Below are 6561 nucleotides of genomic sequence, written 5' to 3'. Positions count from 1 at the left end.
CATGTTTTACTGATTGTAATGTACTTTTCTAAGTTTATCTTTCTGTAATTTCTTGTGAGAAAAGGCATTGTGAGAAAGCTCAAGTAAAAGCCATGAGTGGAAAAAGGCTGAGTGAAACACTTGAGAGAAAAGCCTAGAGTTATTTTTAGATTTCTTTAGGTGTGTTTGTGTCTTGTATCTTGTACCTGTGAGGTATCCCTTTCTTAGTTGGGTTAGCACTAAAAGGTATAGTTAGGTATTAGCATAGCCAATGTCAAGTTAGGTTAGAACTTGAGTGTGAAAGGATTGGGTCAATCCTGTGTTATTGGTGTATGTAATACTGTTAACTATAGTGAAATTCTTCCATAGTTGTGGAGGAGACTGGATGTAGGTTGCATAGCACAAGGCAACCGAACCAGGATATATGCTGGTGTTAGCTTTTCTCTTCTCTGCTGTGTTCTGTTTTCTGATATTCATGAGACAAAAATAAATTGTCTCATAAATTTCCGCTGCTGAGTTCAAACAGAATCAGAATTGCAAATTTGTTTAAAAGGGTAATAACAGCAACTAAAAAGGAAGGCATAGATTCAACCCCCCTTCTCTAAGCCTACCACAACCTTCAATTGGTATCAGGAGCTAAGGTCTCAAGAATCAAGCTTAACCGCTTGGAGCAAAGATCCAATGGTGAACAATCTGGGCACAACCACAGTTGCCTACACCCTCACTGAAGGCCATTCAAACAACAGGCCACCTTTCTTTAACGGAAAGAACTATTCTTACTGGAAAGAAAGGATAAGGATCTTCATCCAATCCATTGACTACAACTTATGGAAGATCATTGTGAGTGGTCCCAAGATCCCAACAAAAATAAGTGCTGATGGAGTGGTGACTCCAAAAGAAGAAGCTGAATGGAATGAAGATGACAAAAAGAAGATAGAGCTGAACGCTAAAGCAATCAACCTACTTCATTGTGCTATCAGCTTTGAAGAGTACCGGAAGGTGTCTAGATGCAAGACAGCCAAAGAAATCTGGGAAAAACTCCAGGTTACACATGAGGGCACCAAACAAGTAAAAGAAACGAGGATTGATATGCTGCGAAAAGAGTACGAGATGTTTAGCATGAAGGATGGAGAAAGCATTGATGAAGCATTTGAGAGATTCTCAATCATAATCAACAACATTGATGCTATGGGTACAAACTATGCAGAACAAACCTTGGTGAGAAAACTCCTTAGAAGCCTCACAAAAGAGTGGGAAAACACTGCCACTGTCCTAACCGAGAGTAACAACATAAGTCCCATAACCTATGATGAGCTGAGAGGAAAACTCATTGCCTATGAAGCCACACACACAAACACAGACTCAAAGAAAAAGGGAATAGCCCTCAAGTCACAAATAGAACCGAAAGAGAGTGAGTATAGTGATGGTGTTTCAGATGACGAGCTTTTGTTTTTTACTAGGAGATTTAGAAGGATGATGAAAAGCAAGGGCAAATAAAAGGGTTCAAGTTCAAAGGAGCAAAAGATAGACTTGAGCAAGGTGACGTGTCATCATTGCAAGGAGGCTGGGCACTTCAAGTCAAACTGTCCAAAGCTCAAAAAGGAGGACAAAGGCAAGAAGGAAAGGAAGAGAGTACTCATGGCAGCTTGGGAATATCTTGAGAATGACTCAAATGAAGAAGAAGAATCTAAAGGAGATGACAAAGACTGCTTCATGGCTGGAAACAACAATCTTGATGAGGTAAACTATTATGATTTAACCATTGAGGACTTGCATGTTATTATTGATGATCTCACTTTAAACACATCAAAACTGCTTGATAAATACAATGAGTGCAGATCTGAAAGAAATGTGTTAAGAGCTGAAAATGATTTTTTAAAAGAAAAAGTGAAGGAAACTGAATGTGCTTTAGACATCATTGAAGAAAACAGATTTCTAAAATCTGAACTTGAAAAATTAAAAGGAAAGCACATTGTGGATCCTTCTCATGAGTTAATTGCTGAAAATAAAAGATTAAATGATATGATTAAAAGGCTGAATGGTGACTTAGAAAAATTTGCTCAAGGTTCTAGCAACTTGGACAAATTACTTGCAAGTCAAAGACCATTGTTTGAAAAATCTGGTTTAGGCTACATAGCCAAGGAAGATGTTGTTTCTAACACTTCCTCTATAAAATTTGTGGCCTCTTCATCAAATACCAAATCCATACCAAACAAATCAGGAATCGGATATGTTTCAACATGTGAAGGAAAATCTGATGAAGAATACACAATTGAAACTGAGCCTTCACCAAAAACTGAACCGTGTTCAAACCGGCCAGGTTTGGGTTATATTTCGAAAAATGAGGCTGCTTTCAAGAAACCAACTTTTTACAACAAAACCTCATTTTCGAAAGGCAAAAATATTCAAAAAAATTCTGGTGAAAATGCTTTTGCAAAGAGGAATAACTTTATTAAAAATCAGTTTGTCAAAAGAAATGCATCTCCTCCAAGAACCAGAAAATTTCAAAGCTTTAATCATTTCAAGCAATATAACTCACATCAGTTTCAGCAACACACACCAGAAAATCATTGTGTTAATTGCAAGAAATTTGGTCACTCATATGCACAATGCTTCATTGAAAAGAGAGTTATAGGAAACATAGTCTACAATGTTGTTTGTGATTTTAATGCACTTGGGCATCCAAGATGGATTAACTTCAAAGGATCCAAATTAATTTGGATACCTAAGGCTACTTGAAACTCATCATGCAGATTTGCCTAGCATCCAAGAACAAAAAGGACATGTGGTACATGGATAGTGGATGTTCAAGGCACATAACTGGAAGGTCAACCTACTTCATCAAACTAAATAAGTATGATGGAGGTTTTGTGACCTTTGGAGATGATGGTAAAGGTAAAATCATTGCTGTTGGAAAAGTAGGTAATGAGAAATCTACTTTCATTGATGATGTACTTTTGGTATGTGGTTTAAAGCACAATCTTTTAAGTATAAGTCAGCTGTATGATTTGGGATATTTAGTTGTTTTCAAAAGGCTTGAATGCTGTGTTGTTAATGAAGAGACAAATGAAGTGATGTTTGTTGCCAAGCGTTTCAATAATATGTATGGACTTACTCTTGATGAACTAAAGAATCAAAATGTAGCTTGTCTTCACTCTAAAGAATCTGAAAAGTGGTTATGGCACAAGAGATTGGGCCATGCAAGTATGTTTCAAATAAACAAACTTGTAAAGAAAGAATTAGTAAGAGGTATTCCTTTGATAAAGTTTGACAAAGACATCACTTGTGATGCTTGCCAAATGGGAAAACAAACAAAAAGCTCTTTTAAACCAAAGGAAGACATCTCTACTAAAAGACCACTTGAGTTGCTACACATTGATTTATTTGGTCCAACAAAAACTCAAAGCCTAGGTGGTAAACATTATGGTTTAGTAATTGTGGATTACTACACTAGGTTTGGTTGGGTTTTATTTCTTGCACACAAAAATGAAGCCTTTTCGGCCTTTGAGCCTTTTTCCAAGAAAATTCAAAATAAAAAGGATTTGAAAATCTCTTCTATAAGAAGCGATCATGGAACTGAATTTGAAAATAATTTGTTTGAATCCTTTTGTGAGGAATTTGGAATATCTCACAACTTCTCTTGTCTAAGAACACCACAACAAAATGGTATTGTGGAAAGAAGAAATAGAAGCATACAAGAGATGACAAGAGCTATGCTTTGTGAGAGCAATGTTCCAAAATTTCTTTGGGCTGAAGCGGTTAACACAGCTTGCCACATTTTAAATAGAACAATCATAAGGAAATTTTTGAAGAAAACCCCTTATGAACTTTGGAAAGGCTACCCACCAAACTTAGATTACTTGCACATCTTTGGATGCAAATTTTTTGTTTTAAATAACAAATAAAATTTGGGAAAATTTGATCCAAAGGCTTATGAGTATTTGTTTGTAGACCAAGTAGTTTTTCAATGGCTAAGATCAAGTTGACCATAAGAAGATTTCTATTGTTACTGTTTTGTGGCTTTCGGTCAAGTTGGAGAAGTCAGAAGCAAAGGTTCTACTTTGATGCTTGAGAAGAAAAAGTAAGCTTGTGGGTTGGTGAAGCTCAAGGCTCAAGGTGTTGACCTTGGAAGAAGAACTCAGCCACATGCAAGGAGATATAAGAAGCTTGCTGTTCATTCAGAAAGCAAAGAGAGAAAACCAGAGTTTGTGAGTTGTGTTCTGAAGAAGTTCCTCTACTTGGATAATACTTTCTTTCAAAGAAGCATTCGGCCAATACTGAAGAACTACATCTGAGGTTTGCGAATCTGGTTTTGCACATAGCAAAGAGGTTGCTGATGAAGTCAATCTCCTTCATGTTTTACTGATTGTAATGTACTTTTCTAAGTTTATCTTTCTGTAATTTCTTGTGAGAAAAGGCATTGTGAGAAAGCTCAAGTAAAAGCCATGAGTGGAAAAAGGCTGAGTGAAACACTTGAGAGAAAAGCCTAGAGTTATTTTTAGATTTCTTTAGGTGTGTTTGTGTCTTGTATCTTGTACCTGTGAGATATCCCTTTCTTAGTTGGGTTAGCACTAAGAGGTTTAGTTAGGTATTAGCATAGCCAATGTCAAGATAGGTTAGAACTTGAGTGTGAAAGGATTGGGTCAATCATGTGTTATTGGTGTATGTAATACTATTAACTATAGTGAAATTCTTCCATAGTTGTGGAGGAGACTGGATGTAGGTTGCATAGCACAAGGCAACCGAACCAGGATATATGCTGGTGTTAGCTTTTCTCTTCTCTGCTGTGTTCTGTTTTCTGATATTCATGAGACAAAAATAAATTGTCTCATAAATTTCCGCTGCTGAGTTCAAACAGAATCAGAATTGCAAATTTGTTTAAAAGGGTAATAACAGCAACTAAAAAGGAAGGCATACCCCCCTTCTCTAAGCCTACCACAACCTTCAGAAACTAAGGCAAGTATAAAAAGACATGGAAATCATAAATTGTATTAAAAGAAAATGGAAATCAACAAGAGAGTTCATAAACTAAGATTGACAAAGTAAAGGAATTAACAAAAGAAGTAAAGTGCTAGAACAAGTAAAAGTAAAAGAAAACTAAATTGAAGGAGAAAAAGATCTAGATATAAAAAGGAGTAAAACTAAGAACCCTAATCTAGAGAGAGGAGAGAGCCTCTCTCTCTGGAATTTTATATCTAATCTAAAACTCAAGTGTGTATGGTCCTCCCCCCATCCTCCTTCACTCCCAGCCTCTAATCTGCATACTGGGCTCAAAAATGGGCCAAAAGTCAGCTCAAAAATCGCCCCCAGCGATTTCTATTTAGTGAGGCACGTGCCGCTAGTCACGCGTACGTGTCAGCCATGCGTCTGCGTCGATGAACGAAGCTCAAGGTCACGCGTACACATCGTGTCATGCGTGTGCATCAATTGGAGTATGGTGCAATCATGCGCACGCATCGTCCATGCATGCGCATTGGCATCAGCTTCTCAAATCTTTATTTTCTTGTGTTCCTTCCACTTTTGTATGCTTCCTTTCCATCCTCTAAGTCATTCCTGCCCTATAAACTCTGAAATCACTTAACAAACATGTCACGGCATCGAACGGTAATAAGAAAGGATTTAAAACTTAGTAATTTAAGGCCTAGAAAGCATGTTTTCATTCTTAAGTGCAATTTAGGAAGAATTTACAAAACCATGCTATTTCATTGAATAAATGAAGAATAAGTTGGAAAAATCCACTGAATTAAGCACAAGATAAACCACGAAATTGGGGTTTATCAGTGAACACCAAACTTAATGTTTGGCCATGTGTTATAAAGAATTTGATTAAGTTCCTAGGATATACATATTATGATCCTTATGCCTCATCCTAGGTGCCTTACACACTAAACTTGTTATCCACCATATGATTCATGCAAAAGTTCAATGAAATCCTTATCACCTTTGATTCAATCATCATGAGGACTACTTTATTTTTTTCTTTCAAAACATAAACTCAAAAAGGATGCAGAGCATGGTTTAACTCTTAAGAAATTCAAGACTCAAAACAAATTTGATTCTCATCATTTATACTCATAGCATATGTAGAACACCAAACTTAATGTTTCACTACATACTTCAAGAAAACGCTTGAGTAAATATCCTAGGATGTCTATATGATCATCATGTTTGAAATCATCCTAGGGTGCCTCTAGGCACACCAAACTTAGAAGTTAACCTTATGCTTCATGAAATGCCAAATGCAGTTTGTCAAATTTGTTTATGAGAGCTTGAACTCATGCTAGAAAACCATTGATTATTAGCACTATAACAGTAAAATAAAAAATGCTAAACATGGGCTACCTCCCATGGAGCACTCTTTTATTGTCACTAGCTTGACATTAGTTCTCTGTTAGGATGGCTGATGATCATAGTGTCTCAGCTTATCTCCTCTCACTGTCATCTTCCTTCTAGTGTCTTGTCTGACAATTTCTATGTGCTCCAATGAGAGGATCTTGTTAATAGTGTAGTATTCAGAAGGATGTGGAGGTGTTTCCAACTGTTGATAAATCAGCTTCACTTTATCTCCCGTTGAGAATCCTT

The 6561-nt window shown here is 36.7% G+C and overlaps 1 pseudogene; it reads left to right on the top strand.

Moving 5' to 3' along the window:
* Positions 1-660: 660 nt before the first annotated feature.
* LOC148567832 (uncharacterized) lies at positions 661-6263 on the top strand (annotated as a pseudogene).
* The last annotated feature ends 298 nt before the right edge of the window (positions 6264-6561 follow it).

Source organism: Arachis ipaensis, chromosome B4 (genome assembly GCF_059453495.1).
Source record: "Arachis ipaensis isolate K30076 ecotype BB chromosome B4, ASM5945349v1, whole genome shotgun sequence".
In the NCBI taxonomy this organism is placed as follows: Eukaryota; Viridiplantae; Streptophyta; class Magnoliopsida; order Fabales; family Fabaceae; genus Arachis; species Arachis ipaensis.
Note: the sequence above shows the minus strand (reverse complement) of the source record. Positions and strands in the feature narration are given on the sequence as shown.